The 16241-nt window shown below is 35.6% G+C and overlaps 1 long non-coding RNA gene across 1 annotated transcript; it reads left to right on the top strand.

Moving 5' to 3' along the window:
- The first annotated feature begins 5287 nt into the window (after positions 1-5287).
- Positions 5288-15925, top strand: LOC107317189. The gene is made up of 4 exons (XR_001556770.2): positions 5288-6661; positions 7322-7391; positions 9517-9673; positions 14093-15925. It is a non-coding gene; the product is annotated as an uncharacterized LOC107317189 (long non-coding RNA).
- Positions 15926-16241: the final 316 nt, after the last annotated feature.

Genomic DNA, 16241 nt, shown 5'->3' with positions numbered 1-16241 from the left:
CATGGACTGACAGATATGCTCTGCTGTACAAACTGTCTGGAGAGCTGTGTCTGGACAGTGACAGTGAATGGAGTTAAACAGGGCTTGTGACTGGGCACACGTGGTGTTCCCCAGGTGTCAGTATTGGGGCCCATCCTGTTTAGTATCTTTACTGATATTTTATTTGTGAATAATTGAGTGCACCCTCAGTAAGTTCATGGATGACACCAAGTTGGAAGTGTTGATCTGCTTGAGGGTAGGAAGGCCCTGCAGGGAGATCTGCGCAGGCTGGACTGTTGGGCTGAGACCAATGGGATGAAATTCAACAAGACCAAGTGTTTGATCCTTTACTTTGGCCAAGAGGAAAGAAGAGAAAGGTGTTATTGGAAAATAACCCCATAGGTGAGGCCAAAGAAATAAGCTATGCATTTCTCCTGTGTGTTTTCTTGCTTTATTTAATGTTACCTCTTCTTAACAGCTGCCATTTGAGTTTTTGCCAAAAGACTTATAATCTTTCACAACTTAACTGTAATGATCAGTCATTTTCTGACTTAGAATAGTGTGATTATTGCCTTCTTACAAGAAATTGTCTGTTTATCAGTGATAGAATTAATTTGTATCTTCTCTGTTTTTCAAGAGAATGGTAATCCTATAGCTGAACACGTTAGGGAAATTTTTATGCAACATAAAATGTTAAAGATTCTTTCCCATAAGCTAGGAATGCTGCACATAAGTATATGTAATAGCCATTAGATTACTTTCTTAAATAATCCCTAGGGAAGCTCTTACATGTAAAAATAGAAATGAGAGGGTTTGATTTGTTCCCTGTTATTTTCCTCTTTCTCTGTTTCCTGCAGAGCACTCAGTGCCAGTGCTATCAGCAGCTCTACCAGCAAACCAGTTACAAGCAAACTACAGCAACTGCAGCCTGAAGGCAGTGGTCTTAGTGTCTTCCCTCTAGAAAATACCACTAAACCCATGTGTCCAGGAATCACACCGCTTCTTTATTGAAGTTCATGACTTCAGCTGGCTCTCGTCCTTTGTGACAGTGTAGTGGCCATGCAGTCTGCTGTCTGTCTTCTAGAGAGGGCTTTCCGAATGAATAAAGAGGTGAATATTTTTTCTAACTTGACACTGAAGAGTGTACAAATTCTTGAATATTTGCTCCCAATTTTATGTACTTTCATTGTCACTTTATCTTATATAAACACATTCAGCGACGTGTGGAGCGGCTGATTGCACGTTATGACCACCTGTGATCCAGTTCCACTTGCAAGTAGCTTTGATAATACCAAAGTTCCCTATCTTCTTGTTACCTTAAATTGTGATAGCTTCAGATCACTGTGTGTGTAAAGTCTTATTCAACAGGGAACGTTTTTTTCCAGTTGAGGCCATCAAAACTAAATATTTCTGATTTCATAAGTGCATATGCTTATAAAGTTGCTGCTTTGTTGCATCTTCTCAAATGATGAGGCTCTGACTAGAAGAAATATGTCCGGTTGCATGTTAGGTGAGTCAGTTATGAGCCTATTTTATTTATCTGCGACACTTATTCTGTTTCAGCTGACTGCAGTGATTTGAATTTCCTGGCCTGAACTGGCACTTTGCAATGCTCAATGCTACTGACTCCCAAATCACTCCTTCACTTTTCTAATTGAATTTCTAACTTTTAATACCATAATTATCCTGATAATATCTAACTAATTCACTAAGACATGCGCATATCTTTCTAGAAGTAAAATCACTGAGGTATTTCCAGACATTGGGATCTCCAGAATGCAACATGACTGTAGGACTGTGTTCTGCCAGCAGTAGCTGTTGATGGGAAGTCAAAGAATGTATTTAATGAATATCCTTTTCTGATACTCTAATCAGCTTTTTTTTTACTTTTTTAATAGCATAAACAAGGATAATAAAACATTAATATTATTTGGAAGTAACAGAAAATATATGTAATATTATAGCATGAATCTGAATGTTGTCTTGATTGACTAAGTCATAATATTAACAATATGTAGTAGAGAATCATACAGTGTAGGCAAATGGACAATAAAGTAGTGGAGTGTGTGATGTAACTTCTCTGCTAGCTGAGCTTAAACATTTTTTCAATTTCCAGTGTAGGTGGAAGGGAACACTTGGGGGTAAATAAATGATATAACATTATGAGTAGCCTGGAGAGAGTGAGTAGAGAGTGATTATTTACCATATGTCGCCATGCAAGATCAAGGGAAAGAGAAATAAATTGATACAACAGAGTGAAAACTAGTGAAATACAGTGGTGAATCTTGATTCTTATACATCTGCTTCTGCTGTGGTCACAGTATCCAGTGCTTTGGTGTGGATGTTCTAACTATGTTCCTGCTGTGAGATGGGCTAGAGATATCACACTCAATTTACACATGCTTTTAGGGATAGAACACCCATGATCATGATGGGAATTTGAGTCAACGCAGTACCTCTGATCTTGGGCTTTTGAAGACCTGCAGTTTGTTGTGTGTCTTGAAGAAACAAATAACCAAAACCAACCACAGTTCTTTAATGAAAAACATACAACTGCACTGATTGGATCTGACCTTGTAGCTGAGCCTTTCAGCTTTGTTAGTTTTAAATGATACAATGTATTCAAACACTGCTGTAGATTTTCTGTAGGAGGCAGCAGCTCACTCATTCTTGTACTGTTCTCAGCCTGTCACAAGCATCTGTGAACATGTTTCTGTATTACTTTTGTTTTTCCCAGCTTGTTGGGATATTATTTGAGTATTAATATTAAAAAAACAAAACAAAACAAAAACAAACCACCAGCAACCAAACTTAATTCTTAACTGTCTTTATGGAAGAACACGTATGGTTTAGATTCTATTGCTGAAATCTGTAATGCTTAGTTGTTCAGGTGGTGTGATGATGAGTATCTAAATGTCTGAAATCAGGGTAGAGTTCTTAAAATGATTTTTAAATACCAGGACAAAGAATGAAAAGTCATATTAAATGAAAACTATTTATCTCCAGAAATTTAAACAAAGGAATGGATCTTTTTATTTCCAGTTGGTGGTGTATTGGGAACAAATTCCATTTGCTTTAGTCTAGGTATGCCTATTTATATTAAAATTGGCCTTGTACACGTTGAAGTAACTGAACTTGTTTTATTTTCATATGATGGTGTCTATTGCCTTTATCGGAGAAATGCTAGAGGTTACTGTTGACTGGTACAGAATCAGTCTCACCCAGTTTCTTATTGAGGGACACTTGTGTTTGTGCAGAATCTCTGCCCAGTGATTCTAGAGAAAGAGTCTCTTAGGGAGGAGTCTTGCTTCCCCTAGTGAAAAGGCTGATTTTGCTGACAGAGCTTAAGGCAAGTAATATCTTAAGCATCATGAATGCAATGCATTGCCACTTGATGTCTGATTGTCTATAAAGATTTTACTACTCTGTTCAAGAAAGTGAGAGAGAATGGTAATACATGGGCACTGTAAAATTCAGGAAGACTTGATAGATCTCTTTCCAAGCTATTTCTTTTTTGGTAGAAATGTGCAAGAGGAGGATTGTCTTCAGGAAGTTCAAGATGAAATCAATTTTCATGTCAATGTAAATTAAGAGTGCCAAGGATAATTCATTACAAAAAAAAAAAAAAAAGAAAGAAAATTGAGCAGTGACTGTTACTGTGTGAATACAGCAGGCAAAAGAACTGGGAAGAAAACTTGGACAATTAAATAATGTGTATTTATGATAGTACTCTATTATTATTCATACAATACTGATACATGATATGCTGCTACATATAGTCTAAGTACTGATAATTTATATACTGATAAATATATATGTGCATACTAAGAAGTATTGCTACTGCTAATTATTTTCTAAGTGGAGGTTAGAAGCATTGAAATTTCATGTTTGACTGGATTTGTTGGTGGCTGATTGGTTGAATCATTGGCTGAATTACAGGACTGATTCATACTTAAAAATGTGAGCCTTAATTACTTGAGGTAAGAGACAGTTCTGTTAAATAAGAAAAAATGTGTAAAGTTGTCAGGTCTTTTATATATGGATCAATTATATTTAATAATAGTTCTTCCCAACCGATGAGAAACACTGTTATTAAGAGATGGCATTATTTGCATGCACACAAATGGCACTTTAGGATTAAGCCTCCTTTTACCTGCCCAGAATTTTTTTTACATGATGTTGCAATTCAAAAACTTTCTCAGTGCGTGGGCTGAGAAATGAAAAAACTCATTGTAGTAGATCGTTTACAGGCAATGTCTATTCAAGAGATTTTCAGGAGTGGTAAGCTCAGTAGAAAAATAAACAGGGGGAATTGGAGAGAAAGAAAAGAAAGACTCTGGGCTTTATTACAACATACTCTATTTAATCCTGTATTGCACTTCCTATCTCTGACTCCAGTAATCTTCTTCTGCCTTCATTTTAACTTCAGCAGACCTATAAAAGTCCCCATAACAAACACAGCATCCATGAAGAACATAACTGTACTGAGACAAGTTAACTACTAAACCCTTTGAGGTAGGCAATAAAAATGTTGATGCTTTAATTTGATTTCCTTGAGAATTCAACCCTTGAACAGCATATAGCTGAAAAGGCTGCCTCCTTTAACTGTACTTTTTTGACTGAAGAATTGCCTGTAGTAGACATGGTATGGATTTTACCTTATATTTTAATAAGTGTAGCATCATAAGAGAAGGAGTTTAGAAAACAGTTTGCTGGAGACTTACAAAGGAAGATAAGGAAAGGCAATATAACATTTGGAAATAGGAAACCATTCTTACACAGCCCACATAAGTGCCTTACATCAAGCTTTTATAATTGTACAATTTAAATGTAATTTGCTAAGATAAACTTTTCGTGCATGTAATTGCACATGGATGTGAGATTGAATCTCAATTGCATAACTGTAATAAATGGTATAAGGAATTTGTACTTTGAGAAGAAAATCTGAAACATCTGATACAGCATAATGAAACTGAGTGTGCTGAAGGGTAGGGAAAACCATTGTATTCTAGGATTAGTTTTAATTGCCAGCAAAAAAATAAATCACCCCCCATGTTTTTTCTCTTACCTTGTAGAAACAAGCCCAGAATCCACTGCTGTGTAAGTAAATTTGATGGCATGTGTAACATTAAACCCATTTATAATTTTAAATCACTTCTGTGTAAAGCCTTGATAGATGCTGCAAGATAACCTGCAGTGGTATATAGGCTTCAGATTTGTGTAAGAAGTGCGATCTACTACTTTTCACTGACCAGGCATTTTCATGCATGTCTTGACCACCACACCGCAGTTTGGAATTAAGCTTCTGTATAGCATTATCCATTAGTTCATTTTTCTTCTTTAAAGGAGACAATCAGCAGAACAAACCTTCGTTCATGCAAGACCACATCGAGTTTGGGGAAAGTTATCTTGGCAGATGAATTTTTGCCCATCTGTGATTTTGTGTGTGGGCTGTAGATATTGTCATTGTCACAGGGGGAAAAAAGCCAAAGCAGAACATTAAACTCTCTTTCATGAGTGTGCTTTATGGTCCATTGAGACAGCTTGATACTTCACTGCTGGGGATGTCTGCTGCAGTCTTTGTTCACTCTGGTTGAACTGTAACCTGTTTATAGATGTTATATGTTTGGGACTGTCTCGTTATATTTATTAATCCAAGCTGCAATTAATAAAAAGGACATTTCTGTGGCTACTTCCTGTTAATGTTATCTTAATAATCGATTGCCTAAGAGTCTCAGTGTTTACAGATCTATATGCTGAGGTTTGCTTGGGGGAGTTGTGTTTTAAAACTGAGAATATGGACAAGGTTCATGATTGATACTTGCTTGAGAGTACTCTTTAGGTTAGTCTCCGCTCCATAGCGTGCCATTTTTCTGTTAGGGCCCTTTCACTATAAATCATATCAATTCCGCTTAGACTAGGCTATTAAAGACACTGCAATCAGGTTTTTACTCACATCTCAGGTAACAATCCTGTCTTTTGCACAGATGACTCAAACTCCAGACTTTCCAGCAGTCTGTTTATAGTAACGTCATTTTCCTGTAGTGTTAGCAAGATATTGCTATGTGTCATTGTTCTTTTCAAAGCAGACATTCATGTGATCCTTTTCATGTGGATATATTCTCAATATTGAAGATGGAGAAAAACTGGATTTACTTTCACTGTGCCTTAGATGCATGGGAATGTTAGCAGGAGAGAAGAAATTGTATTAAAGCCATCAGAACTTACTAGATGTTGGAGTAAAATGACTTTGATTATGAAATGATTGGTGATTCTTGTCAGAGGGGAAATAATGAAGAAGGTACTTTGCTGAAATGCTCTGTGCCATCTCACTGCTGGCTGCGTCATTGCAAGTACCAGGACGTATTACATTTTTATATGTTTATTATCCATGACAGTAACTGTTTCTTGCATGACTTTCTAACTGGTATGTTTTGTGATGATTCATGCTGGGTTACAACAGCTTTACTGTTTTTCCACATTCAATGAGATGTGAACTGACACAACTTGTTGTAAGAGAAGATGGAAATTTAAGAATAAAATGTTTTCCTGCGTAAGCCTTTCTGATTTGAAGAAAAAAAGTGAGATTCTTTTTCCTCTGGGAACTGAACTTTGTGTCTGAAGGATACATTTGAAGATCATGTTGTTTGAATGTGTCTGAAGTACAGGATGGGAAAAACAGGTTTGATTTCTGCTTACACAATTATACGTGTTTCCAGTTGACAGGATGTCTGATTGTAAATGAGGCAAATATGTCAGGATGTACAGAGGAGCAAGTCATATGTAAGAAATGTTAGATGTGAAACTGAACTTCTTCATTCCTTGCTTCACTCTCTGCTCACGTTTTCAGCTTGCCTCCTGCTAATTTTTTGCTCCTTGTGTTTGATTGCAAAGTGCCTGTGAGCAAATGCTTTATAACACAACCTTTGTGATTTCAGGGTGATGTATACAGCTGTGCTGGAGTTAGGAATATAAACCCTTCCCAGTTGCAACAGGTGGAAAACAATGTGAAGAAAGCTGTACAGTCACTACTGTGGTTAATTTTGCCTATCAGCTGTTAATTCTGCTGTTAAGTGCTGTTGTTTCTAGACTTCTTGTTAGTGTTTCTCAGAAGTAAGACTCTTAACCAAGAGTGAATGCAGAAAAATCTATCTAATAGTGATGACAACATAGAAAAATTTTCTGTCACCCTTCTATTGCCTATTACTATTTGCAGATTTTTTTTCTTTTTTTTAACGTAGGTGAAATTTACAAGTGAATGGAAATTAGTTGTTTTGGTGTTAGGATAAAGATGACTCTTACTACTAAATATATTGAAACTCTGTGTCTTTTTCTACTGTAGAGTCTCAGACCATCCCCCACATAAGGAAATCTGGGCCAAGAAATGAATCTAGTTCGGCTACCTACATAAGGTATTTCTCTTCAGCAAGCAGATGCATCCATTTTCTTAATAGAGTACTTCCAGCAAATCCAGAGGTCATGTAGAGACTGTAGCACTTTCATGTGTCAGTGTAGTCCTATGTCTTTATTCCTTCAAGGTACATATGTTGTAGACATACATTACATACACAGGGTAAACATGACCTTTGTTAAAAATGTACATGGAGAAATATTTTGAGGTATATTTAGAGAAGGGAAGAAACTTCTCTTTCTTTATAGACAGTCAAACAGAAAATGAGTTACTGCTGCTTTAGAAATACAGTAACTAAAAGCTCTTCCAAATATTCTCTTGTCTTAGAAGAAAGGAAACCTCTATCTGTCTCCCTTCTCTTCCCATCTCGTATTCAGGATGACAGCCTCATCATAATGTGGATGGAAAATTTGTCATAATCAGAGAAACTCATCTCATGGCTCAATCCCTTTCATGAATATTTATTTACTTTCTGGTGGAAATTTCTGTTTCTTCTCAAAAGGAGAATTAACAATCTTAAACATCCTTTCCTGACATCTTGATATCTATGTTCCCTTCTTCTTGTAAATGGTCTTTTGTTAGTACGCTCATGTTATCCTTAGTTGACCTCTGAAGACCAGCTTATTGAAATTTTGTAATGCTACCTGGGGTTTGTTTTTGTCAGCCTGTGGCTGACCTTCATGCAAAGCTGAGGGAAAAAAACAGCCTCTAACCAACTCTAGCTTATTTTAGTAAAATTAATTTCGAAGGTCAATATTTTTCTGGAGCTGACTTTGTGCCTATGGAAGATTCCATTAGGAGCAGGTTTCTTTACTACTTGATGGAGCGCTTCACTTGAACTTTATTGGCTGTTGTAAAAGTTTTCTTTTACTTTCATCTTAATTTCAATTTTCAACTAGAAAATGCTATATATATATATATATATATATATATATATATATATAATTTTTTTTTTCCTTGTCCATATTATTTATGGAATTGAAGTAAGTGATTTGGCAGTGCTTTTTTAATTTGACATCGATGTATATAGATACTAAGAGGTAGAGGTATGAAGAGGATGAAGCCAGGCTTTTTTCAGAGGTGCCCAGGGTCAGGACAAGAAGCACTGAACACAGCTGGAACAAGAAGCTCTGTGTGAACACTGGGAAGCACTTCTGTGCAGTGAGGGTGGCTGAGCTCTGGCACACACTGCCCAAAGGGTCTGTAGGGTCTTCTACTTGGAGAGTTTGAAAAGCTGAGTAGATGTGGGCCTGGGCACACTGTGCTTGGGTAGGTTTGCTGTAACAGGGCTTGGACCAGATGGACTTAGGGATTCCCACCAACACCAACATTTTTGATTCTACAATAGGTTCAGAAATGACAGGGAATATATTTTTAATGAGAGCATTCTGAAAATAATTACTGTTCTAATTCAGAGCAAAACCTGAAAATTGTTTATGAACACAAGTATGAAAGGAAAGAAGCTAAAAGTGTAAAACTGTTGTCATTTTATTAGCATCAAATGCTATAATAAAACAAGATTCTCAATAAATTATGTTTTCTTAGTATCACTGCCTTTTACAGAGGAAAAAATAAAAGGAACTGTTTTCTTTCTTATGATCATATTGAAATTTTAGCAGATTTTGAATATTTTAATACAGTTATACTTTTGTAACCTGAGCTGCTTATTTCCACAATCCTGTCCAGTTACTGTTTAGGAACAACAGTGTGAAAGGAGCAAGGAGATTCGTTAATTTATTATGGTAATTGATAGGATGGATGTAACAGTGATAAGATTACATTCCTGCACTTTCTTCATTTTTACACCCTGTCAGTCTGTCAACAGTCTATTAGACTATTACAAAGATGACTTTTTATCCATCCTCTCTTCATTTTTACTGTTCATATAGTGTTTGTGTTTCTATTGTGTTGCTTAATTTTTAACCTATTAGTTTTCAGACTATAATTGCTATTTAAAATAGAAAGGACTAGTAATTCTCATAATCGTGTTTTGGTCATAGTCCATTTTAATAACAATGTATTGGAGTTCTGTTGAAATAATTATTACCAATTGCATTTAAATTTATCTTTTTACAACCTCATTACAAAGCATTACTTGAATCTTTTATACCTTCTTTCATTACCAGGTTAATCTATAGAAAAATCCCATGTGGCTATCATAGAAGAGTTTCGGGTGCTGGATGTAACCTCACTCAACATAAAAGTACTACAGACTGCTCATGAAAGTACATTATGAAAAGCAAATTTCATCATGATCATTAGAGGTCAGTGGAACTTTGTGAGGTGAGCCTACTAAAATTTTACTTGGAACTTGCTGGAGTTGGGACAAAGCTCAAGAAAAATGTGTAAATTAATATTTATTAATGTCAAACTTTTATATTTTTTTCATGTTTTATTCTACAACTGTAGGAGTATGATTGGTATTCTGCAAGGACATTTGAATCAGCCAACAACATAGCAAAAGCTGTCATAAAGTTCACCAAATGTGACTCCTGATGTTAGTGCAATTTACATATAACCTTTTCAAAATTATCAGTAGTTTTATGTTAGTAATTTATATAAAAATCTACTTCTGTGACATCTGAAAGGAAGAGAGGAAAAAACAACCAAGCTTGGAAATGGGGGGGAAAAAAAAAGTCAGGTATTTTGTTTCCTCACAGTATAAGGAAAGAATATGGATAGGGAGCTAGGAGATATGGTTTAGTGGTTTTCTGTAGGTATGGTAAGGGGAGGACGGTTGGACTAGATGATCTTATAGGTCCTTTCCAACCTTGTGATTCTATGATTCTATGATCTTACTTATAGAGACTGTTCTGTTCTCTCTCAGATTTTCTGCTTGGTTGTGGTGAAACATTTTTGTTAATGTTGTTTACTGTTTATAAATATTTTTCTCAGGAAGGGCATACATGCAGAAAGATAAGTAAATCTGCTCAGTGACAAGTTATAACAAATAAATCACTTTACAAGTGGTAGATATTCTGATAAGTATTTACAGTGAGCCTTTATTTTTTCCTTAAGAATTGTATTAAATGCATAATATTCAGTGAATTATGACTGGACTTTCAGTGGAAATAAAAAGAATAAAAATAAAATGAAAATACAAGATAAGTTACAAACAAGGAAAACTCATTCTTTCCTAAGATTATAGATATATATGTATTTACAAAAAAATAAAACCCAGAAAGTTATTTGGCGTTTTCTGCATAAACCTATCTGTTTGTGTGTATGTGTGTCTTCCATAAGAGTCAGCTTGGATCCTATCTTTTCTTAGTGATTTGGAGAAGGAATCTCAAAGTTCCAAGAAGTTTTAGTTTCCATGAGCTGCAAATACAATTGCATTTTGAAGTGCTTCCAATGAAATGAGGCAGGTGATGAAATGAATATAACTCACAGTTTACAGCCTTTTATGTACAGAAGCTCAAATTTTGACAACTGACTAAAAGTTGACATTATGTTCAGACTCATCCTGCCCAACCCGAAATGAAGCGCTTCACTCGGAGGAAGGTTAAAGGGTAGTGCTGTTTTATCAATGAATTTTGAAAGCAAGATTCTGATTAAAACTTGAAGTTTCCCTTCAAGTGCAAACTTGTACTTCTAAGCAATTAACAAGGCTGATGTTTGTAAAGTCTACTGATAACTATTGAGATATTTCTGGTTTTATGTTGTGAGTTCTTACTAACAAGTACCACAAAGAAATAAAGGGCTGTTTCTTTTTCTGATACATGTATATATATATATATATATATATATATATATATATATATATAAGAAACGTTTTTTGTTTGTTTTTTTTTTTCCAAATAATTTTGATAGCAACCAAGTTATTTTCTTTCTTTATAATTCTGTGTATTCCGAAAAGAGGAGGAGGGGGAGAACTCCTTTGTACTTCCCTCCTCTGTAGGGAAGACTGAGAAGGAATAGGGCTTCCTGTTGGAGCAAGACAAATAATGCAACTTTTCCATAATGTATACTCTCACAGTTTTAGCCAGTTTATTACCTATGGAAAGACCACCTCTCACAGTTTCTTTTAAGGTCTTTCAGAAATCTAGATGGACTCGATCATCTGGATGTGCCTTTTATTTATACCTATGTATCTTCAAAGAGCTCCAATGTCTGTGTGGCACAAGATTTTGCTAATAGCCTCCAGTATTCAGTGTTATCTCATGTTTATACATCTGTGGGCAAAATATCATATACATACGTAATCTTCTATCTCTTGCCCAGTGATGCTGCAAAGTTTTCAGTCTGATCTGTTCTCTGTGAGCCATCTGAGAGCCTTCCCAAAATTTCTCATTACGTTTGCTGTGACTCAGAGGTACTTTTTATCAGAAGGTTATCACCTATTGTTCAAACACTTCATCTTCAAGTTCCTTTAGATATCTTGATATCATATGGTTCAGGCAAATTACTAAACCTCATTTTCTGTTGGAAAGTTTATCACAGAAGGGAAGAAATATTGGATTAAATTGTGTTTTTATTTGTATGGATCCAGATGCTGCATTACTGAGCAGAATGGGAATTTTGCCTATAAATCAGGGAGGACAATCTAGGAAACCTAAGAAAAGAGGAATAATATTTGCAATGAAGTACCGTTATCAAGGTCTGTGACAGAAAGGAGATAGACTCAAAAATAGCATAAAGGAAAATACAGTAGGAAGCATTTAGGATTTTTTGCTCAGTCATTGGATGTTTTTAATAACAGAGCAGGAATATGTCTGCTGGGGGTATCACGGGTAAAAGTGATCTTTCTTGAGGAAGGGATCAAAGAGTAACCACTGGGAGCTAACTACATCATTGTTATTCAGGGTACTGTGAATGGATCAAAAGGTGATCTGTAAAGCTGCAACAGATTGTTAAATATGAGTGCAAAGTTGTGCAGTGTGTTGATGGCTAATAGCAACAGATAATAGAGATCAAGCTCTTGTACACTATTAATGCCTGTTTAGTGAATCAAAGACAATAATAATAAAATGTGTGATTTTTCTAGAAGCAGTAAAACTGCATTGGCCAATATGTAAATTACCATTTTTTTCCTTTATCTTTCCAACTTCCAGACAATATGAGTTACGACATGGCTGTAGATCTCTCTTCTTTTACCAAGAGAAGTTGTTCAATACATCAGTTAGAATGCTAAAACCTGAAATAAATTTTTCTTGAAGTATTTACTATACTATATGATTATCACAAAGCTTTGTAGAACTAGGCAATGCAGCTGATTGCTTGCTTTTGTAATTACAAATTTTCACGTATCTCTGATAGCAGAAGACAAAAAATTCCCCAAGGATTATCTTCCACAGTTAAGAAGATTATGTGACTATTTTTCAGACTTTTTTGTTTGTTTGTTTCTTACTATTAGTCTTTGTGTTTTTATTTGAACTGTTCTCATGTTTTTATTTAATTTAAGGTCTGATTCTTAGGTGGCCAGAATTATCTGGGAGATGGGTTTGATGCCTACCACCTACACAAAATAGTTCATCTAATATTCTGTTTGTTGAACCTAAGGTCAACATCATTCAACAATTCAAAACCTATATTAATCAGATTCTAGAAGCAGTATTTAGGGCACATTACTGGGTGACTAATAATTTGTGGTATAATAATGAGGTATGCGTTTATTAGATATTTTAATGCAAATAATCACCTAAGGGATAGAATGGAGTGGCTGTTTGAGAAAATCTTCTTAGAGGAAGCTTACAAATCACATCTTGCAAAACATTAAGAAGAAAGCGTTACTTCTTTTGAAAAGTCGAATATTGTCACAAGATTTAGAAAGTGTGTTTTTAATGCCTAGACGAGATTGCCAGTCACTGTCTAGGAAACAGCAATAAAACACTGGCTGGTTTTCTGGCATCATTAAAATCCTCATGCTCCTCTTGTGCAAGTAGATCAGTCCAGACAATTACAGAGACCTGAATTTAGACTGCCTTCCAACATACAAGAACATTTTCCTGTGGTTGCTATAATAGGGATAATTGGAGCTTCTTTGCTTATCTCTCATTACAAGAGAGAATTTGCTTGGAGGAGTACAGAATTAGAGGAATGTATGTACCATTATTCCTATTAGAGACAGCTTAATCAGAAGAAGTGACAGACAAACAGGAAGAGACTGATGTGCTAAACCAACATTCTTAGGTGCCATAATTATTTCAAAGCGAGTAGAGGAGTGTAATAATGACAGGACATTTATGTCTAGAAAATAATGAAATTTTACCTTGTGTAATCAGCTGTTCACCCTCCTTGTCAATAGCAATTGCCTGGTACATGTAAGGTTTCAGGGTTTGAATGTAATGTCACATTTACTGTCTTGCTATAGAGATGCTATTTCAGCTGTAGAGCATGCCATATTCTCTAACTAATTACTGTCTTGTGATCCCCATAATGTACTCTTTGGTATGAAGGAACAATTCCACAGACAACTGGCCAAGACTTTTAAAAATTATGTTGTTTTTGGCTGTTTATATTGTAAGATTATTTTTTTTTTTTTAAATTATTATTTGTTGTTGTAGTTTTGGTAATACAGTGTTTTTAGTAAAGACTTTACTGGAGAGACTTCTTAATTTCTGTAAGGAAGCAATGGTAGTGGCAAAGATTAATTCACTCTGGAAAGGAGGTGTAGTAGGAAGAACAGCTTTCTGGCTATAGATCCTGACTCTGTCTAATTTAGAGTTCAACCAGAATCTCTGTGTTCTGCATTTTCCTCAGGTCTACGTAGTCAAGATGGAGTTCCAAGAGATGGCAGAATCTATCTACTAGTCTATCACCGAGGATAGCTGTGGACTTCTCTCCTGCTACTGTGAAGTTAATCTGTTATATGATCAAGGGGTGCTCATCTGACTCTTTGGAAAACCTGCTAGTTTCCCTAATATAAGAGAAAGAGGGATTAATAAATAAATAAATAAATAAATAAATAATTCATTTAGCTGAACCAGAGAATGAATGATCTCAGTTTTACTCCAGAAAAGGAAATGCCTGAGTGTATGTCAGAGTTATTCTTCCTTAGTCCTTCCAGTAATGTGGTGAGTTTGGTGCAGACAAATAACATTTTCTGAGCTACTTGAATGATTTTGACTGATAAATGGGTTCTGAACATCTGTGAGATAAGATATGTAAAATGGCATCAATTTCTTACAAACCTTCTCTCAAAATTCTAGTGTAAATGTGTACCTGTCAGATGTTTTTCTCATCCAAAACTGTGTTTTCTGTGCTCTTTCTGCTTGTCAGTATATCTTTTCCAGATAAACTCTTGCATCTGTGCTTTTGTCTTGTTATCTCCAAAATGATTTGTGAGTGAAACCCCCCAACTACCATTACTTTTTAAGATTCTTATTCAATGTAACATAAGAGATAGGATTTTCCTTTCAGTTAGACCGTTCTTTTCAGCACTGTCATGGGCATCTTGATGGGCAGCCAAAAGAGCTGAACCATACCACTGAGGGACCGGAACAACAGAAGGCTTTTGACTTACTCGTTAAAGAGGTAAGCTGTTCAAAAAAAAAAACCCAAAAAACTACAACTATCCTACTGGTTTTATTTCATCTGCTGTAGGCTAACAATTTCTTAGCAGCCACAGAACCAACATTCCTGAAAGCATATTATGGCTCTTGTAAGCTAGTAGACATGGGTTATAAAAGGGCTAATCTCCCTGAAGCCAAGTATTACTACACATAATGATTTTTTTAATGTGGACTGCCTTCTGGTAGTGTAATTAAAATAAAAAACAAACCAGTCAATTATCAATAAGGTCCACTGATGCAAGGATTTCCACTTAATAACACACTCTTTTCTTGTTATCCTGAATATTTTTTCCATTCTTATTTTCCTTCATCCCAGTCGTTAATTCTCTCTGCATTTTTTGAGAGAGCACAATTTCTCCCCTATTCTTTTACTTTATTTGACACACTTTATTGCTATTGCTTGTCCACCTCTTCTCAAGTAACAATTGCTGCTCCTAACTTTCCTTTGTATTCACTGATAGTTGTTACAGCTTCTGGCAGGTAATTACCACAGATGTGTCACTGGACAATTCTTATCCTTTTCCAGCCTTTTTAATAAAAGTTCTGCATAATAAAATCTTTGGTTTTAGACTTTGAGTCCTGTAACAGACCCGCAGGGCTGTGATTCACAGCCTACTTATGAGAAATTTCACCTAGGTCATTCTTAACCTTCTCTGAAAGGCAGAGGGCTGAGATGAGAGAATACAAATGTATAACATAAAAAAAACGAAGATTCTCTTTATTAATTCAATCTGGGAGAGTTAAGTGTTGTGTTTGCTATACTGAAGAACACTGCACATTACTGTGGGGTTGATTGCACTTGACAAGGTGAAAGAAGATGGAAAACTTCCTCCCCTCACTTGTCATTGTATTTGTCATAAATAAATAACAAAGGAAAGAATCACTTCTGTATTTTCTGTTTCTGACATTTCCCAAGTTTTCTATGCATATGCAATAAGCCATCTGTACACTGACTGTGAAAGAAAAAGTTGGTATAACCTTTATGCTTGTACCAAGCCAGTGTTCTGTTTGTTTTGCTTTTTTCTTTTTTTTAATTGCCATAAGCTGCTAATTTTTCATATCCTTGGAAATTATTAGAGATTAAAGGTGTAGGAAAAACACTTCCAATGCTCTCTTAATGCCTGAGTGTGAAGAAAGCAAAGAGTCTCAAAGCTTTTCTGGCAGAGAGAATCCCACCATTTTGGTGGCCTGGGATTTCAAGACTCTAACGGGGGCATTAATGTGAACCGTTTCTTATGGTGGTAAAAGCTTGTGAGCATATTATTCTATAAGAATGCCAGTTTATGCAGAATTTGTGTCTGCATGTATGTTTTGACCTTCTGAGCTATGATAGTACC

This window comes from Coturnix japonica, chromosome 8, assembly GCF_001577835.2.
Source record: "Coturnix japonica isolate 7356 chromosome 8, Coturnix japonica 2.1, whole genome shotgun sequence".
Lineage (NCBI taxonomy): Eukaryota > Metazoa > Chordata > Aves > Galliformes > Phasianidae > Coturnix > Coturnix japonica.
Note: the sequence above shows the minus strand (reverse complement) of the source record. Positions and strands in the feature narration are given on the sequence as shown.